The sequence below is a fragment of the Bos taurus genome, chromosome 16 (genome assembly GCF_002263795.3).
Source record: "Bos taurus isolate L1 Dominette 01449 registration number 42190680 breed Hereford chromosome 16, ARS-UCD2.0, whole genome shotgun sequence".
Classification (NCBI taxonomy): Eukaryota; Metazoa; Chordata; class Mammalia; order Artiodactyla; family Bovidae; genus Bos; species Bos taurus.
This window is the reverse complement of record NC_037343.1, coordinates 79,093,978-79,114,826: the sequence shown is the minus strand read 5'-3', so window position 1 is coordinate 79,114,826 and position 20,849 is coordinate 79,093,978.

Below are 20,849 nucleotides of genomic sequence, written 5' to 3'. Positions count from 1 at the left end.
GCCGTTTCACAGTGCCACGGTCTCTGTGTGCTCTGAGACGCGACGACAGGAGCTCGTCTCTGGGATGTGACGCGAGGCTCCTCCGTCAGCGCTCTGCTGCCAGCCTCGCGTTGTCGAGGGAGGCGGCGTGGCTCTGGCCCACGGATGTTGGCCGTCTGGTGTTCACGAGGACAGTTCTGAGGGGCTCCTCCAGCCTGCTGTGCCTTCTAAGTGCGATAGACGGTTTCTGATAGATTTTGAGCAACGGTGTTGTTTCAGTTTCCACTTGTTATTTCTCTATCTCCTTGATAATTTATTCCTTAAAATGCACATTAGCATGAAGACAGCATCTGGGAATTCTTATGTCCTTAACCCTTGATCAAAAAAAAAAAAAAAAAAAAGATCTACAAAAGCCCCCAAATTCTCTGAGATTATATGGTTTTAAAGGAGATCGTTACCGTAAAGAGGGCATGCATTTTTCAGATTATTTCTGCTTTGTTTTTACCTCTCTTCCTTTTTCAAAAAGTATTGACTGTGTGAGTGTAACATAAGCAGATTCTATTTGAATTCTTTGTGAACCTTTGGGAAGAGTTGCATTGCATTTCTAGGGTCATGGACTCTGGGCAGCTCATTATGGAGTGGATGTCTCCCCGCCCCCTGCATTAGCAGAAATATATTTGCACATGAAAATTTACAAGCCCATCACATAGGCTCACAAGAACTCCCCCCCACCAAAACCTGGTAATGGTAAAAAAAATTCAGGTTAAGGGTCCTTTCTTTAGAAGGCTGTTTAAACATTGAACTTTTGTCGTATAAATAACATAGGCAATACTTAAAAAGCATGGAACAGTGGTTTTCAGTATTAAAATTTCTTTTATCTGTTAGCATTTATGGAATACATTCAGGTTACATAAAGCTATAGAGTTTTATGGTAAGCTGGTCAAATAATGAATAGAATTGATAATTCTTTGCAGTTTCTCATCTGATAATAAGTACTGTCGAGATGCTAGGCTAGACAATAGTTCAGTCTTTTCCATCAACAAAGAAATGTGTTAACAGCGCATAATAACTACAGTCAACTACTGTGGTTCTTCACTTGCACGGAAGTAGCTTCCTGCATAAGTGTATTGGCCAGAATGAAAGCCCACAGCCTGTTTGTCTGGAAGGAATAATTGTGAGTTTTTAATAACACGAAGCCTGTACCTCAGGTAGCCTGAGTGACTAGCTGGGTTGAAATACACTGTGCAAGATAAAAGCCTTGTAAATAAAGCATGTTTTGTGTTGAAATAGGTATCTTCTTGGGAAATGTAGATGAATAGCCACAGAAAAATGTAATGATTTGGACCTTACACTCCACAGGGGAAAATGTGCTGCCTGTTTCGGAGAAGTGGGGAGAGGTGGTGTGTTCAGGGAGAGAGGTAGGGATCTCTTAGAATGGAGACCAGAGGGAACAGGATTTGAAGGGGAAGTAGGGATTGTAAAACAGCCCAGTACTGTTGGGGGTCCTGGAGGGTAAGTGATCAGAGGGTAAAGGAGCTCTGTGATGGGAAAACAGTTCTTTTGTGATTTTTCAGTTTAGGCTTCCTTGGGTACTTTGGTATGAACTGTAGTTCATTGTGGAGCAATTAATAAATAACAGACAACCGTGGTGAACTTCTGTTTACATTCCCAACTAGGAAAAAGATGGCTAATCTTTGTGTTTATATATTGTTATCTTTGCTTTAGTAACTCAAAGTCACATAGCTTCCATTGGTTGGTGAGAATTTTAAGTGACTTTCTCATCAAAACGATTAGAGTCAAAATTACTGTTAGATGTGATGAAGTGAATATGCACAGAGTTTAGGGATTAAGACAAAAGCTCTTGAGTTGCCCTTCCCAACCCACAAAAGAAAGAAAAAATGACAAGTACAGTATATAAAGGCGCACTTGGTTATCACAGTGGAAAAGTGTGACTGTAAAAAGTTGGGAACTCCCTAATTATTTTTTAAGGTTTGCATTGCAAAATGTTTAATTTTAACTTGTGATGGCCAATCCGTTCCTTCTAATTTGAATAAGAATCTTGTTTTAAAGCATTAACTATTGGAAAGTTAATTTTAGTTGGGAACTCAAGTTTTGATTTTGGGGATGCAGATTTTTTAAGTCTGAAAGTGATACTTTAGATTGTTTTTTTTTCTTTAAGGAGTGGATTGCAAAATTGAGCGACAGGATCAGCAGTATAACTGTTTTATGTTTGGTTGTGCATAACTAGGCTCTTCCTACAAGAAAGCCAAGTGCAAACATTTGAGAGTTCCTTCTTTATGGAGGGTGGTGAGAGCTGTAAATGGGTATCCTTCTGGGACTCTGGTAGACAGCCTTGACCTTGAGAGCAGGACTGGAAAAATCCTTTCTGAAGGTGCCCTCTCTTACTTAGGGGCCCAAACAGTAAAAGTGCCTGTTAGTGATTACATTAAAAAAACCTTGATCTTGCAGTACTTTCCACTTTTGCTGTAAGTAGACCTTCAGTGAACATCTTTAAATGGGGTTAATACTGTTGAGGGTTGTGTTTGTGAGGTAAGTTACTGTGGAATTCTATGTCTCTGGATTCGGGAGACAGTCCTGCAGAAGTTATAGACGTTTAGCTTGTTTTTAATGAAGTCCACTAAGATATTGTAGGTGTTTCTATACTCAGTCACATTTGGAATAGTTAGCTGTGTGTTTTTCTTAGAGGTGTCAGTAATTTAGCTGATCTTTTAAGGTTTAGAAAAATCTGAGCCCATTTCTCGCTAACATTTTAAATTGCTGAATTAGTAAGGAAAATAATCAGGCTATGACTAGATTTAACATAGTTTACTCTGAGAATTTATGTGAATATAAAAAACCTATTTTATATTCACATAAACGTAAGGATTTATGTGAATATAAAAAACCTATAAACGTTGAACAGAACATGTTCAGAGTATTAGAACTGTTATGGCAGATTCGTCTTTGAAAAGGAAGGAAGGACTGTAGGTGTAGAGGGAAGAGGGATCCGGGAGGTTGGTATTAAAGGGCGTTTCCTCTGGTTGTATCGTTGAAGGGTCCTGAAGGGCTGAGTGAGACAGCTTGGGAAGACTGGCAGTGGTGCCAAGCTGACGTGGGTTCCTGTGGGTTCCTGCCGGGGAGACACAGGAGTGCACGGTGGAGACAAAATAAGATTGGGGGAAATTTTCTATAGAAGACTGATAGAATGAATAAGAAAATCACAGCCTTTCATTTTGTTCACTCTGAGTTTTACTAAACCTCTGAAATTGGTGTTTGGCAAGAAGAGGAGAGGACTATTAATGACATAATAGTATTTTTGCCGATGCTGCTGGTGTAAATGACGTGTGAAAAGGAGGACAGGTTGTATGCGTGTTTTATAATTTAACAAGCAATGATCCCTCTGGATTATATTCAGTCAGTCCACCCAGCTGAACCAGTACTCCATCTGGAACTAAAATACAAAAACATTTTGAATGGCCTGAAAGTACTGTTCGTTAAAAACGTTCAATACTGAAATATCAGTTGGAATCTTGGCAACTGAATGTGAGAAAAGAAATTTAAAATATTTGTAGAATTTTCTTTCATGTTTCAGCTAATGATTTTGTTTAAAAGCCAGGTGTAAACAGTTATTTAGGTACTCAAATTTATCCTCAGTACTCCTTGCCCAACAAAATATTCAGGACACAAATTACTAGGGCTGAATATATTCCTTAAAGAAAGAATTTTCTGATGAAATACCAGTAAGAACAGATGGTGGGTACGTAGCTCAGCAATAAATAAGATTAATATATTCAGAGCTCTTGAGATTCTGAAGACAGGGGAAGAAAGTTTAGCCTGTCAAGAGGGAGCAACCACTGCCTACCTGAACCCAGCTTGACTTGGGCTTTGGAAAAAACCCATTTCTGATCAACATGCCTAGAAAATTGAGCTTCACCTGTGTTTGAAATTCTTTGTTCACGTACGGTTTCTGCCTGTGTTTCAAGAACATCCACTTGAGACCTTTCGGGGGACCCGCAGGTGTTGGGTGGCACCAGTCAGGCTGATGGTAAAATGTGAGTTAAAGATCTTGAAGAAAACTGAAAGTTCTCACTTGATAAAATTGCAGTGCATTTCTAGAAATTTCTGTTGGAAGGTAAAAGTTAAACACCGAAGAGAGTAACATGTGAAGCGAATTATCTTTTAGGAATAATCACTATTGGGTATTTGATTAGAACCAAGAAATCATAAACTTGGTTTGCACTTTGGAAGTGGGTATCTTAAAAATTCTGTGATTTTCCTGTCATTTTTTTTCTATCAAACATCTTGGTTAGCTGAAACTTATTAATCCATAAATAATATAAGTTTTAGTCATTTTTTTCTGTTAGAAATATAGCATCACTTGATTTTAAATTAGGGGTAATTTTTTTTAAAGACATTTTGATAGTTGCGCATTGCTTACTTAAAGTTGCCTTTTGTAATAAAACTAAAGGGAGCGTTCTCCTGTTACAGAGGCTCTCAGAGGCAAACCTGCTTTTGTAAGTTGGAGATGGTGATGCTCAGTGCTGCTCTTAATTTTAGTCACAGTTACATTGTTGCCACCTCAGACTGAGGACCGCCACCTGCTCTTGGGCCTGCCGTGTCCCCTGCTCCGTAGGTGATGCTGAAGCAGTCCTGCGGCATTCAGTGACTGTGGAAAAGAGCGTTTGCTATCCCTCACTGAATGAGACACATTCATCATCAGTATTTATTGTATGGTAATCAGGAATTAAGCTTAATATTTTTAAATATTACAGATTCCAGTATATTACTGCCCAAACAAGACCAAAATGTATGTAGATGGTCATCACATTGTGGACAAGATGTCGTGTAAACCTGGGATTGTTTAGTCTGGGATGCGCAGGCTCTCTGTGCACCTCCTTGGCCTTTGAAGCTAGAAGGCAGGCGGTACAGAGTTACACACGAGTGTGCTTTCCACGGGCAGGCCACTCTGGTTAGTCTTCCGTGGCCCCGAGTCTCCTTTCGGAGCAGCGTTGATAAGACCCTGCCCAGGTGCCCTGTGTGGTTGTCCCGGGGCGGGCTGTGCAAGGTGGACCTGCGCCGTGGGCATCACCTGGGCATGTGAGACCCGCAGCGTCTCAGCCCTGCCCACCTGGGCCTGCGAGTCGAAGATGCAGCGGAGCCAGAGCCTCCGGGATGTCTGCGGAGCGCTGCCCTAAGACTTCCACTGAGGCTCCCACACTTTCTCCTTGGCTTCCCTTCGATGGGAGAATCAAACTCCATCCCGACCCCGCAGGGCCTTAATTGGAATTTCTCTGGTTTCCTCTGTTCACCTTTTAAATAAACTGAGCCTAGTTGACATGTCACTTTGTCCTCGCTTTTGGTGTGCAGCGTGGTGACTCGGTACACGCGGTACACGGTGACGTCCGTCGCCACCACTGTTACAGTCGGCTTAGCTTTTAAAGTCAATCCACCAGTCAAACGCCTGGGTGCCAGGCAGCGTCCTGGGCGGTTAGAGATGAAGGACAGAGTGCCCTGCACCCCAGTAGGGGAGCGGGGCGGCCGGGCGCGTCGCAGGCTGCAGGCTGGGGTGTGTGCTTGCAGGGAGTCAGGGAGGCCTGGCGGGGGGTGTGGGAGGTGGGAGGGGGCCCTAGGGGAGGAAGGCCCGCAGGGGCTGCTGTCCCGCGTGGGGATGTAAGACCGCAGGGCTGACACACCCGGGTGTCGGCACGCGTGCCTTGTGCTGGGGGTGGGCCCGACGTTTCCACATCCCTGGTGAGGCATAGAGACCCGGGGGAGGCCGCACGTTGGGTAGAAGTGGTGAAACCCCTTGGTGATTCTAAGTCTGGTGGGGCTTGTTTTGTTTGGAACTCTACCCCGCCGCACTGTGCCTTCTCTCATCAGGGGTCTTCTGGCCTTATGGAAAGGTCCAGATAGAAAACTTTACAGCTGGACGTGACTTAGCAGTGAGGCTCTGCGTTGGATGGGAGTGAAGTGACTTCATCGTCTGAACCTGAGTTTCCTGTCTGTGAAACGGCGCACGGAGCTCCAGCCCAGGGGCTGGAGCTGATGACCTTCCTTAACCTGCCAGGTCGCGCCCCATGCACTGCGACGCCCAAGGAGAGACAGGAAAGGCAATGGTTCCCAGCCCGGAGCTGTTCTGCCCTCTGGGGGATGATGGGGGGTTTCTGGAGACAGGTGCAGTTGTCACAGCTTGGAGCCAGGCTGTCTGCTCCTGGCGTCTTGTGGAAAGAGACCAGGGATGTCGCTAGACATCCCCCACAGCAAAGGTTTCCCAGCACAGAAGGTGTCTCTCAGGCCGCCTCTATTGAGGTGACCAGGGAGCAGGCCAGGGGAGCTCCTGGAATATGTAGATGACCTGACCAGTCTCTGTGTAAGAGATGCGTACAGGGCTGTGTGTGGTCAAAGACGGGGTGATTTTTACCCAGAAGCTTTGCTCAAAAGCCTCCTTGGGCCTACCTGATGCAGTGATTTCATTTTTAAGCTTGTTTTAAAGCCAGTTACTCTCATTGTTTTATCTGACAGTGATACTAGTTAATTGAAGGAACTTCCTGCTTCTTAAATTTTAAATTAAAATCGCTGATGGAGTATTAGAGGCATCTGGAGATTTGACTCAGCACTATAACGATTCTGGTGCATGCTGGACAATTTCTGGCTCACCATGGTGATGGGTTTAGGATTATTATGTGATATTCAGAGTTTGGGATCAGCCTAGTTTCTTTAATGAGAATAAATCTATTTGTAGTTAGCTAAAATTCCTTATTTATATTAATTTCATGTTTATATTGAAAGCATCAAAACACAAACTAGTGAAGGAAGAGATAACTAATCTCCCTTTTGTTCCAAGACTCTCTTCTCTTTAAAAAGGAAATGTCCCTTAAAGACCAGCCTTCAGCTGTGTGTGTTATCTGATAACCCCTTCACGTGTGGCGTGCAAATCACTGCTTCAGATCAGCAGCCGTTCTGGACATGCATGGAGCAGGGAGGGGGCCTGTCATCTTGGGAGGAGCAGGTTATTACAGGTGACCTGGAACTGTGCTCCATCGGCCCGAATGTCTGATTTTGGAGCTGTGTGAACCCCCAGGAGCCCGATTGATGTGTGCCCTGTCACCCCAAGCACGTGTCCTGAACTGGGTGAAGAACCCCGTTCCTGAGGTTCTGCTGGCTTTTGTGGTGGTGGGCCGTTACCAATTACCGAACACCTACTTTGTATAAGAGCTGGCATACTTCGCCTCATTTAGTTCTCCCGACAAGCCTGGAAGGCAGGATCATAATCCCCTCATCTTACTGGTGAACAGAGACGGTGGAAAGGGCAGAGCGGCCGTGTGAGTGTAGCCCAGCCCAGACCCCCTCCACCTTCCATGGGGCTCCCTGCCCAGCTGGTGCCGGGCTTCCAGGAAATGGACAGACAGAGCTTGAGCCCCAGGTCCCAGAGGCGTGAGTTCTTTGAGCAGCTCCTGGCAGCAGGGCTTCAAGCCTCTGCTAACCTGTTCTGGATGACTTCTCCCCGTAAGTATAAAATGGGTGCCTGCCTGGGTCTCGGGACTGCTGTGACTGTCAGAGCGGGGACAGGAAATTGCTCTGTGACAGGTAAGGCCTGTGGCCTTACTTGAAAGAGGTTGACTTGGCAGAAGTGTGCTGAGTGGATGTATGGGAGTGAAGGTTTCTGTTTTCACCCTTTCTTTCTTAGACTCTGCCCGTCCCTGTTGTGATCCCAGCCTGCGGCGGTGCTGGTGCCACTGTGCTCAGCCGTGTGGGCAGTTCGCAGTGTGTATAGCGGATAGTGCTAATGTTGCAGTTTGTACACTGGAAAAGGTTTTTTGAGGAAAGGACATTTTAGAACATGAGAAAGTAAATTGTTTTCTACCTCTACAATGTTGGATTATTTTTGTGGTTTCCATTGGCATGATGAATATAAAGGAAATTTAGTATAATTATGACCACCTTCCACATTTTGTTTCCCCAAAATATAACAATTTATAGAGAAATTTGTCTTCTTGTTATTCATCACAGCATTCTTAATAAATACTAATAAGTAGATAAGAGAAAATACAATTTTCTTAGAAAAGGGAGTTGTATAATGGTATCAGGGTTGTTTATAATACCATGCAGTTTGTTTTCAGAATAACTAATTTAGAGAGAAAATAGAAAATGACATAGTCAAGAGTAGAAACTAGTGTTTATTACACATTAACTGTATTTTTTGATTTGTCGTCTATTGAATCTTTCTGAAGCTGTTTAAGACTTGCTTAGAGGATGAACTGGGAAATTGAAGATAGAGAATATTTTTAAGAACAAAAATGTCACGTGGTTTTTTGCTGCTTGTGATGATAATCTGATGACTGGTTTTTCTGGGACTTCTCATTATATAGTCAGCTCTCCCACTCAATCTTTCCCCACAAATAGTAGAAAGGAAAACAAAACTTGTTGCTAGTATTTGGGGTCTGACTTCAGTATTCCACATGAGTGGATGTCAGGCATAAAACACCTCATCTTGGAGGATATAGATGCTTCTCAATGCAAAGCAGCACCTTGTCATCATTATCTCATTAAGAGGCAGCTCATACTTTTTATTGCTTAAGGATTTAGTTCAACTAGGACAGTTGAGAATTTCTAGCAAAACAAATTGCTTAAGATACCTGTATAAGATGAATAGTAATATCATAATTACATGTAACAGGTTGGCCTCACTTTTGAGACTTCCCACTTTAACATGCTGATAACACAGACATCAGTCTTTTCTAGCAGGTTTAATGCCACACACTTTTAATAATTTTCAATATTAGCTTTTTATTTTAAAATTGCCCAAAAAAGGGAAACATACCTTAACGTTTCTAACAAGTCGATGATTCAGTATTCTGTGCTGCCAAGTGGATCCTAACCAGCCAGGGATGCTGCAGATTTACGCCCCTGGTTGCAGGGGGAGCAAAAGTAGATCCACGTGAAGCCAGTCCCCGCAAGTGAGAAGCCAGTTTTATGTCCCTTTCATGGTGGGCGGTGTTTCCAGTCAAACGTAACAGACTAGGTGAATTTGGTGAAAGAGCTAAAATGATGACGTCACTCTTCAACTCAAGAATCACTTCCCTTTCAGTATGTCCATGTTCAAGGTAGGGTATCACCTGTAACAGTCGGACTGCGTGCCAGGCTCCACTAGCTGATGGAGAAGCTAAGACTCAGACGTGGCCCTTCCTCTTGACCTTAGTTAAAGTCAAGTGACAGAGGGCAGCAGCCCGGAGTGATGAGGGGGGATTGGGAGTTTCCGGGGGAGGGGCTGGGGACGTCAGGCAGGCAGCATGGCCTCGAGGAAAGGAGGCCAGGCCTGGGCACCACCGCGACCGCGGGGCAGGTGGCACCCCCTGGCCAGGCGGCAGGACGGAACTGCCGTGGGGAAGGATGTCAGACGGGCAGGGAGAGGAGAGAGCCCTGGGGCAGGAGAGCCGCGGGTGTGGGTGGGATGGAACGGGAGGTGGAGGCCGAGGCAGCGGGGTTTAGTCCAGAGGCCGACCTTGCTGTGGGGGCCGGTCGGACGGTGCCGAGCGGGGTGTTAGGAACTCGGAGGGGTGAGGGCATGGGTGGCAGCCCCTCGGATCCAGAGGGTTTCCAGGAGCATGGCAGGACTTGGCGAGGAGAGGAGCCCTTTCTAGAGCATTCCCTTTGGGGCCTGTAGATGCTTGGGAGACCCACCAAGAGACACGTGGGCAGGGCCGGAGCCAGACGCCCTGGGGCCCAAAACAGGAGGGGAGCTTTCAGAAAGCTTTTAGAAAGCAGAGGGGTGAGACCTCCCAGCCCCCAAACCCGATCCTTCCGAATTCTCCCCGTTTCAGCAGGTGGCTGGGTTCTCAGTCACCCCAAGAAAAGTCCCTTGGTCTCTCCACTAACTGCCTTCCTCTCCTCCCAGCCTCCGTTTTGCCACCGTGCAGTCTGTCTCATCTAGAAGGACTCAGTGTTGCTCCTCGGCTAAGGTAAACCCCAAACTTCCTGCAGGGCCCTCGGCCCGCGGTGGTCGCCTCTCTCAGAGTCTGCCCCTACCTCACGACAGGCAGGTGTATGTCCCTGCGGGAGCCCAGCACAGGCTGACGGGTCCTGCCGGTCACTCTGTCCCTGCCTCGGGGCCGGGCCTGTGGCAGGTGCCCTGTGAGTGTTAAGTGAGTGGAGAAAAGCCTCCTCTTGAAAGGCCGCGGGGAGAGAGGTTGCAGTGAACGCAGGAGGTTGGGTTGGAGAGTTTCATCTGGGCTGTGCGTCCAGTTCACAAAGGGAGGCTTTGAAGGAGCAGTCTGGCCAGGAGTAGGGCGCAGAGAGCCTGGGGTTTGCAGCACCGCAGTCTGTGTAATTACGGTGTCACAGGGGAACCAAGCGTCAACAAACAGACCAGGGCTCCGTGTGGCCGCGCTGCCAACACTTCCTGTGGTTTGGGGTTCAGGTTAGGTTAGGGCATAACTACGGGATCCTTCTGCCCCACGTTACTTTTTCATACTTTCCAGGAATACTTGATTTGGGGTTTCAGTCTGATCAGGGGTGGGGGAGAATGTTGGTTTCACTGTTTCTTCACTACATTAGAATAGAAGAAGCCTTCAAACTCTCCCCGTGACGGCACCGTCCATCACCTAATACAAATCAGATGGCAGATACAGTTTTCATACAACATGTCTTCAGTATTGGGCTTCCCAAGTGGCTCAGTGGTAAAGAATCTGCCTGCAATGCAGACCTGGCGTCGATCCCTGGGTCAGGAAGATGCCCTGGAGGAGGAAATGGCACCTACTCCAGTATTCTTGACTGGTGAATCTCATGGACCGAGGAGCCTGGTGGGTGACAGTCCACGGGGTCACAAAGAGTTGGGCATGACTGAGTGTGCACACACACACATCTTTGTTATCGCCCTCTGATATATTTTATTTCATCTTTTAAAAGGTGCTGGAGGGGACCCACTAAAACCCAACTGATAACTTGAAAAATGTGTTCTGGAAAGTGAGGAGCATGCCTTCCCTGAATGATGGAGTTGTCTTATGTGTCTGCCTGGATCTTATCCCTTAGCGGGAATGAGGGAGAGAAACGGGCGTTTGCGACTCTAGGTTTTACGCCAGCATCTCAGGGCAGCTTCTGAATGTTTCTAACGAATGAACAAATAACCCCAAAGGCCTCTTCCCAATCCCCTTTCCTTGCTCTGTTTCCAGATGCCTGCTGCACAGGGCAGTGAGCTGGAGAATAAGTAACCAATTCTCTTCCTTGTGTCCAGCCTTCTGTCACACTTGATTGTCCTTGTGCAAGGAAAACATCTTTTATTGCTACACGTGCCATAGGTGGGCCTTAATTGCTAAGTTACTATGCTGTTAAAAGCTCATATAAATCGTCTCATCCTAAAGAAAAACAAATTTTAAATACTTTCATGAACCCTCTAGAGATCGTAGGACAGCATTTAGAAGCAGACATATTTTAAGTTATAACCCTGTAGGTGCACAGAGTCCATTAACAGTATGAGCCAAGATGCAGAAGATAAAACTCTAGAACAGAAAGGGGATTTGGGAGCATTTTTACCTTACCAAAAGAAAAAAGTTTATATGTAAGTTTCTTTTGCTTTTTCTGGTTATCAAGATAACAAATGTTCATTGCTAAGAAGAAGGAAGATATTAAAAAAAAAAAAAAAACATTCAACATTTAGAAAACTTTTTAATTAACATTTTGTCATATTTCCTTTCAGTTTTCCCTAGTTTTTGTCCTTTTTATGATTTTTCTGTGTATTTTTAAAAATCTGGTTTGTTGCTTCCCTGTTACTGGTTGTTGGTAATTTTTCACTGTTGTGATGATGAAATATATAAAGCTGTGACGCCTTTGTGTGTAGTTGTTTGTGCCTCTCTCTGTTACTGCACTGAGTCCGTAAGTGTAGGTTAGAGTTGGAAGATTCTCAAGGTTCTGACACCGCTAAGCTCGCCTCCAGAAACGTGTGCGCGTGCTCTCTCAGCTTCACTGTCAGAAAGTGCCCAGGTTATGCCCGGTCTCACCAACTCCAGATAGTTCTTTCTGAGAAGCGTTGCCATTTTGATTAAGGGGAAATTCAGTCCTTTTCCTCTGCATTTTCATGATTATTTTGAAGGTTTATTGGCATTTTTTGTTAATGGGTTTTTCCTGCGTTTTGATTTAAGACATCATGCAAGTTAAACACACCGTTAATGTCCCAACCCTTTGAAATGGACTAACCTGTCCCATACAGCCAGTTGTTTGAATTAGTACAATTTTGCTGGAGGTCAATTATGTCAAAAGTCTTACAATATTCATAGAGCATTTGAGCTACCAGTTACCATCCTGGGGTGAGTTCCGTGGGAGCACTGTGGATGTGACAGTGATGCTCGTCCCAGCACGGCCTGTAAGTGGGAGGTGGAAGCGTTCTAGATGTGCAGATGAGCCGACCAGCCCTCTCTATTTCTAGAGTGCGCTCGTTAGAAATGCTTTTGGGAGGAGTTCCTGGTGGCCTTCTGGCTGGGATTCTGCGCTTTCACTGCTGTGACCTGGGTTCAGTCCCTGGTCAAGGAACTGAGATCCCATAAGCCGCCCAGTGCTTAAAAAAGTGATTTCATAGAAATGGGAGAATGCTCGATATTGATTCAGTTTCTTAAAAAAAAGAAGCAAGGAGCTGTAAAATAAAGTGTAGGATCATTCCTTTTTCTTTTTCTAAGAACGAGCACGTAAAGAAAAGTCTAGAAGGGCTGGCTGTGTTATGTCTGGGTGATGGGATTGTGGGTGGTTTTCTGCCCAAGTCTGTGTGTACTTGTGCATTCTAATGTGTCTGCATCGATACATGCACATGTAGAGATTTAAGCTCTGCAAAAGACAACAGAAAGGAAGTGGCCAGAGCCTCCTGAAGTGTCCATGTTGTCAGAAACAGAAGCAGCTTCGACCTTAAGTTACAGAGAAACTGCTACATGGTCGTTCTAGTTGGAATATTACTGTCTGCTTAAAAATAAGCTAATATAAAGTTTCTTTAAACTTAACCCTCACGATTTAGTTGGAATAGTATTTATTCCATCTGGAGCTAGTGTGGAATATAAATTCACCTTTGTGATTGTTGGTAGATCTTTGTTAATATGCTAACCCAGCAACTTCTGGTCTTTGTCAGACGTGTGTGCTCGTTCCTCTGAGACGCACAGAGACAACATATTACAGGGTGCTTAGGCTATCTTCAGAGTTTTTCTAAATTCTAGAATAGTTGTGGGATGGTTCTGTGTATGGCAATGAATCCTGTACCTTTTTGAATGAAAAAAAAATTATTAAAGAGAGTGAACCAACATGGTTTTCTCTCTTTTTTTTTAAGTTTGTCCTTTTTAAATGTTTTATTTGTATGGAGCACATTTGATTCACAGTGTTGTGTTACTTTAGGTGTAGAGCAGTGTGATCCAACCCTCCATGCACACGCATCTATTCTTTTTCAAATTCTTTTCCCATTGAGGGTTGTCACGTGATATTGAATGGGATTTCTCTCTAACCACATGAGTATTAAAGAATGTGATGGAAACTCGTGTACAGCCTCTGTCTGTAGTAGAGGTGATGTGTTATGTTCTTTAACACTCTTGTGCAACCTATCTGGAGTCCTGCTCTAGTTTCTGTCCTCGCTGGAGCTGCAGCGTCACCTTGGTTTTATTTTTCACACGCTGTCAGCATGCACTCGTTACCCAGAGCCACGTGGGGGTATCGCGTACGCGGAACACGCTGCGTGGCTGGAGACAGGTTGCCCCGAACTTGGTGATGTGTAACTGGGTGGAGTCATCCACGGACTGGAGAAAAGTGTAAAGTTTGCTGAAATCCCCAAGAGCTCTTGCGTTAGAAACCTTCCTAGGAATCTCAGTGCACTCTTTTAAAGATGGTTTATGCGGAATTCCACTACCGACCTACTTGTAGGAACTAGAAGCCACAGACTGTAAAGCAACTGGACAAAGCTTTCTGTTTGTCGTGTCAGCTCCTCTGTTGGGCTTTCTTTCCCGCTCTCCCCGAGCGCTGGCTGCCTGATCACCCCGGGTCGCTGTGTGGCTCCCGCGATGAGCCGTGTTTGGCTCCACGTCTCTTGTGGAGAGGCGCTCACGGGCCCGGTGTTTCCTCCGGGATGGTAGTCCGGTCGTCTCACGCCGTGACTCCCTTCCTCCACCTCCTTCAAAGGGAGCTATTTGTGATGCGCACCACGGCTGTTTCTTACTTTATTTCTTCCAGTTAAATTTATCTTTAATATTCCTGTGTAGAGATTGGTCCTTTAGGGAATAGAAACATACCAAACATTCAGCAAGGAGTGTGGCCGTGTGTCAGGGTATCGGGCTGGGCGGGGCAGGCTCCATCAAGTTGAATGTGGCTGGACCTCAGGGAGGGGAAGGATCTGAACTTGACCTTCCCGGAGGGCTCACCTTTTGACATTCTTTGAAATGTGTTCTGACTAAGAGATCTGTCAAAGACCAGATCAGTAGGTAAGTAAAGATTCGCTGAGTGCAAAAGCAAGGATTGTGTCTGACTTACACGTGTGTGGTGAGTTCAGACCTCCTTCATTGTTGTTAGCATTCAGGAAGCGGAGCGGGTCGGCACGTGTACGGCAGAGCCCGGGGCCACAGGGATGAGGGTGGTAATGTCCCGGCCATCAGGGGGTACAGCCAGCACCTCTCAGCCGGTTTCTGAAGAGAAGGTATACGGGATAGTTTTGTGAATAATTACTGCAGAATGGCGCTAAGGAGGGCGTAGCTCGTAAGCCGTCCCAGAGCGCCTCGACTCCCCAGAAATGCCCGGCTGGGTGGACCAGCCACTGCATATGGCTGACCCCTTTCCTGTTTCTCCACTGCTTTTCTTGACATAAACAAAAACCATAGTGTTTTTATACTCATTCTGCATTTCGAGGAACACCCAGATTACTCATGCTTCTGAGAACAAAGCCGAAGTCTGGGTTGAAATGTGATCTAGATGTGAAAATGTTTGTGTTCTCTGATTGGATCCCTCAGTCCAAGAATTTGCTTTAGAATCTGACAGATGTGTGTGGTGTTCCTTTTGATGATCTCCCTACACATAAGTCATACCTCGTGTCCCACAGAAGGAGCATTAAAAAGAAAAAATTATGGGATTTGTCATGAAATATCCACCACTGAAAAGTATAAACGTGAAGTATCTGGCAACATGGAAGAGGTAAAGCGTAAAGCACAAAACCTCCAGTAGAATGTGTACTGTGCATGCAATTTAAAATTATGTTTGGGAATTCCCTCAGTCCACTGGTTCAGTTCAGTTCAATCGCTCAGTCGTGTCTGATTCTTTGCAACCCCATGGATTGCAGCACACCAGGCTTCCCCATCCGTCACCAACTCCCAGAGCTTACTCAAACTCATGTCCATGGAGTGGGTGATGCCATCCAACCATCTCATCCTCTGTCGTCCCCTTCTCCTCCTGCCTTCAATCTTTCCCAGCATGAGGGTCTTTTCCAGTGAGTCAGCTCTTCGCATCATGTGGCCAAAGTGTTGGAGCTTCAGCTTCAGCATCAGTCCTTCCAATGAACATTCAGGACTGATCTCCTTCAGAATGGACTGGTTGGATCTCCTTTCAGTCCAAGGGACTCTCAAGAGTCTTCTCCAACACCACAGTTCAAAAGCATCACTTCTGTGCTCAGCTTTCTTTATGGTCCAGCTCTCACATCCATACATCTATACAGTCCAGTGGTTAGGACTTGGGGTTTTCACTGTGGTGGCCCAGGTTCAGTCCCTGGTCAGGGAGCTAAACCCACAAGCTGTGTGGCCAAAAAAAAAAAATCTTTTTTAGCTGGAGTGATGCACTTAGTCTGGTGCGATGCCCATATCTCCCCCTAAATGAAATGCTTTTTTCCTTCTTTCAGTCCACAGCTCAGGGAAGGCAGGGGAGTGCACTGCGCTCAGTGGCACCAGAACAGAGTGAAGTTAGGCTGACGTCGAAGCTCCCATTTCTAAGAAAAGGTCCCGTTAGGTAACATCCTTTCCTGAGAATCCAGACATAATGAAAAATTAGAGTACCCTAAAGTCACTCAGGGCAAAAAGAAGAAATCTTGGGTTTCTACAGATTCACTGTTGAGTTAGTGGGTTGGGTTATGCTCACTATAGCCATGATAATGAGAAGCAGGACAGGACCTTTATACTTACTTGGTAAGTTGAATAGACTTGGAGGCGATGCTATAGCTGGAATCTTGCAGGTTTTAATACATTAATTTTAAAAAATATATACACTTGTAGGAATGTAGGCCATAACTTAAATTTGAGAGCACTTTGAACTGTTTGGGTCTTTCTTAGAATCTGCCTTCAGTGGGAAGACTTGGATGGTTCCTCCATGGAGAATAAAGTAAATTATTTAGCCTCTTTCTAAATCTCACTTAAAAACAGATAGCAGGGGAGAGTAAGCGGTCTGAGAGCATGTTTGCACAGCTCTTCCTGGAGCTCCTGATAAGCTGTTTGCCTCACCCTTGGGTCCATATTCTTTTAGTCATTCATTCATTCTTAAGAGTTTGAATATCTGCCAGGTCCCAGGCACTGTGTCAGGTGCTGGAAGACGCTGATAAAGTAGGATGGCAAGGGTCTGCTCTCCGGGGAGCGACGTTCCGGTGGGAGTAACAGATGGAGAACAGCAAACGAGATAACCGGACTGTGATGAGTGCTGGGAGGAGGGGCCCAGGACCTGAGCCGGGCAGGGGTTCGGGGCGCTTTACACGGGACCCCAGGAGAAGTGACGGTGGCGTCCTCGAGCAGCCTCGGAGCCCACTGCTCAGAGGGGAGACGGTGAATTAGGGGCACAGGAGGTTTAGGTGGGACTGGCCGGGGGCTGGGCGTGCGCTCAAGGCCTGGTGGTCGCTGTGACCGAGAGCCTTGTGAAACTCGAACGTGACCCAGTCTACAGAGATGGCCTCCTTAGCCCCTAATATTGTCTCTGCCTTTTAAAGGCAGCATCTGCACCTGAATTTTAACACCCAGGTTTTGAATACGGTGTGTACGCAGAGTCCTCTCTGGGGTGGGGTCTGTCTTCCGACTTGTGAAGGCAGGTCCACGTGCTTCCACAGCCTCACATTGCAAACCGTGTTTCTATTATCTGTGCATTTATCCATTCATTATTGCACACATTTATAGTAAACCTGCTGCTGCTGCTGCTGCTAAGTCGCTTCAGCTGTGTCCGACTCTGTGTGATCCCACAGACGGCAGCCCGCCAGGCTCCCCCGTCCCTGGGATTCTCCAGGCAAGAACACTGGAGTGGGTTGCCATTTCCTTCTCCAATGCTTGAAAGTGAAAAGTGAAAGTGAAATCGCTCAGTCGTGTCTGACTGTTCTCGACCCCATGGGCTGCAGCCTACCAGGCTCCTCCGTCCACGGGATTTTCCAGGCAACAGTACTGGAGTGGGGTGCCATTGCTCCTGGAAAATAAGCAGCCTCTGATTATGACACTTGATTCCTTTTCTTTTCCTTTCTGATTTTATCCTCATATCCTGCAATGCCACTGCTTAACATCATATGTGGAAGACAGTCTGTATGTGACGTAAATGGATGTATTTTATGTTCTGTTGCTCTTAGCACTTAAACGTTTTTCGGGATTCCCTGGTGGCCCAGCGCGTAGGACTTGGAGCTCCCACTGCAGGTGCTCGGGTTTCGTCCCTGGTCTGGGAACTAAGATCACGCATGTGTGCGTGCTCAGTCGCTTCAGTCGTGTCTAACTCTGCGACCCCAGGGACCGTAGCCTGCCAGGCTCCTCTGTCTGTGGGATTCTCCAGGTAAGAACACTGAAGGGTTGCCATTCCCTTCTGCAGGGGATCTTCCCAATCCAGGGATCGAACCCGTGTCTCTTACATCTCCTGAGTTGGCAGGCGGGTTCTTTACCACTAGCGCCACCGAGGTCCCGAATGCCGTGTAGACAAAAAAATTTTGTTTTTGTATTTTTATTGTTGGTGGTTGTGTTCTTTGGGGTGTGGGTAATGTAACTTTTATTAAGGTGGTTCGGGTGTGTTGGATACTCAACACTTGGGCCATTCGAGCGTCCTTCTTTGTTTGGGAGCGTGTAACCACTTGTCCCTGACGGACTGCGCGGTCCTGACATAGCAGGAAGATCAGCTGTAAACACCGCGAGATAAATCATTTCCACATTCTTGCGTAAGTGGCTGTTTTAGTGAGAGAAGCACATTTTCTGAGCAGTGCCAGCACCAGTGTCTCCTTGACCCAAGGTCACAGCAGTTTTCGAGCAACAGAGGCAGGACGGCTCAGGAAGAGCTCCACGCGTAAGAAGAGATCCCGGAGAATTTCAGGTTTTCCCTTGGAAGAACTAGTGGAAAAACACTCATTTGAAGCCGTGTAAGTCACATCCATCAATGATTGCCAATAGGGACTCATACTGACACAGCAGGATGACTGTGTCTGGGCTTCCTAAGCCTTGGCTGAGCCATAGGTGTTCTTCTAAGATACCTGAGTTCAAAGAGCTCAAGACACTAAGACAAACCTACAGAATGTAGTAGATCCCCCAGCCTTAGTGCTTTTTGCAGCAGATGTGCACGGTCACACTTCATGTGGAAACCTGGTGACCGGCCTCTGTGTGGACGCCACTGTAGTGTCAGGGCCCCTCCCTGCACTGCCTCCTTCCTGCCCTGTCCATACAGACGATGAATCCGCTCTCTGCATCCCCTTCTCTGCACCTCCCCGAGGAGAGCGGTTGATGGGTCCCAGAGGAAGCTGCTCTTCCCAGGGGGTGAAAAGTCTGCTTTTGAGAAACAAACGTCAAAACAGGTCTCACCGCTGTGGACTTTCCTCCCTTTGGGTCCAGGATCCAAAGTCGAGACTAGGCAGGGCTTACTGGCCTCCCAGAGCGTGCAGTGGCTGTAGGGGGCGGGCCCAGAGACTTTCACAGACCAGGCCTCTTTGGAAGTGGGAGGGGCCTGCATACGGATTCCCCATCCAAGGGCCTGCACTTCCTGCCTCGAGCCGGGTGCCCGAATGATCTTACCGTGTCCGACCGTCATGTTGACCCCGGCATCATCCCCATATCATGACACTCTTCTTAATTCCCGTTAATGGCTCTGTAATGTTTCATAAGAAAAGGGCACCATAATTAGATTTCCTGTTATTGGACATTTAGATTGTTTCAGATTTTGTAGGGAACATCTTTTTCTTTTGGCTCATCTCTGCAGGCCGGTTTCCAGCAGTAAGCTTCCTGTGTCAAAGGGAACAGACATTTTTATGACTCTTGATACACACCATTAAATTGCTTTACAAAAGGTCTGACCTTTTCTTTGCACAACTTGAAAGGTGAATCATCAGCTGTGAGCCAGCACTCCGATTCAGGGCAGTTAATTATTATTCCCATATTAGGCAGAGATAGAGTTGTGGGCCCATCTGAATTTCTCCTAATTGCTTTCATTACACAGAGCTGACTTGTTGAGAAAAACGTCCTGGCCATGGGATATTCCAAACAACTGACCATCACTTTTCAAAAGCTTGGACCCATCCCAACTTTAGTAATCATTTCCCAGAGCTGTTCGTATTTCTTTTGGCAGAGATCATCTGTGGTCAAAGGCAGCTGAGTGGTGAAGTCCTGGGGTGAGCTGGTCAAGGGCCTATTTTAGCATTTGCTTGGCAGCCTGTGGCCAGGTGTCTGGGTATTTTGAGAGAAGTAATTTTGAAAAGTAATTTGCAAATCATAACTGCGAATAGCATCAGAAGAGTCATATGCAGGCCTTCCGTGGAAATTCTTTCTCTTTCTCTGTCTCCCTCCCTGCCCCCTGCACCACTCAGAGGATAATCATGTTTCCGTGAAAGCATCGGGATGGCAGGGACGTCAGGATGCTTGCATGCATCACAGCACCTGAGCTTTGCAGCAGACTGCTTGACCTGGGTTCCCCCTCTGACGAGCAGGGATGTTGGAAATAGGAGTCCCAGAGTCCCTGGGAGTTTTCAGGTTTTCTGTCCGCCGGGTGACACCAGTCACATCTGCATTTTTGTAGCCAAAGATACAAGTTTCCCCTTCACTGGTGCCGCAGTCAGGCAGCATCGGAGAACAGGATGTGAGACAGAAAGTCTTCCCCTTCCACCAAAAGGCTTCACAGCCCGTAGAGTTAGGACTCAGGGCAAAAACTATTTCCGGCCTATAGAATTAAGGCCTTTTAGCTACCTGTGGCTCGAATTACAAAGGCCATTCTCGCTCCTCATAAATATGCTAAATGCAAAACCGAGGGGAAAAGGAAAACGAGCCTTCACCCCTGTCCAGTGGGTGAAGAGGAAGCTGGCCAAGGCTTAGGGGCTAGCCTGGGATTCACTGGCCATGACTGTTTGCTGACGGCAAACATTTTAGCATAAAACTAGCACTCTCAGCAGCAACACCTTCAGACATGAAGGCCAACTGTATTTTATTTAGCATGTTGTCAGTCACTCAGTTGTGTCCGACTCCTTGCGACCCCATGGACTCCAGCGCACCAGGCCTCCCTGTCCATCACCAACTCCCAGAGCTTGCTGAAACTCATGTCCGTGGATTCAGTGATGCCATCCAGCCATCTCATCGTCCGTCGTCCCCTTCTCTTCCCGCCTTCAATCTTTCCCAGCATCAGGGTCTCTTCCAATGAGTCAGCTCTTGGCATCACGTGGCCGAAGTGTTGGAGCATAGCATTTGGAGAACCTAGAAGCAATTTGATGAGAGAGACAGGCCAGTTAGGGGAGAGGATAAAGGGTGAAAGTCGGGCGTAAGGCTCACTTCCTGTGAGCAGGACTGAATTATTTTTCATTTGGTCTGTCATCAAAGTAACGATTCTCATTTCCTCCTAAGCAGGCATAGAGTCAGAAGAGATTTAATCAGGAGGCTGCATTGTCACCGTGTGGCCCTACATGAAGGATTTTCTGCTGGTGACGGAAACCCCCCTTGCGAGGCAGAGAGACC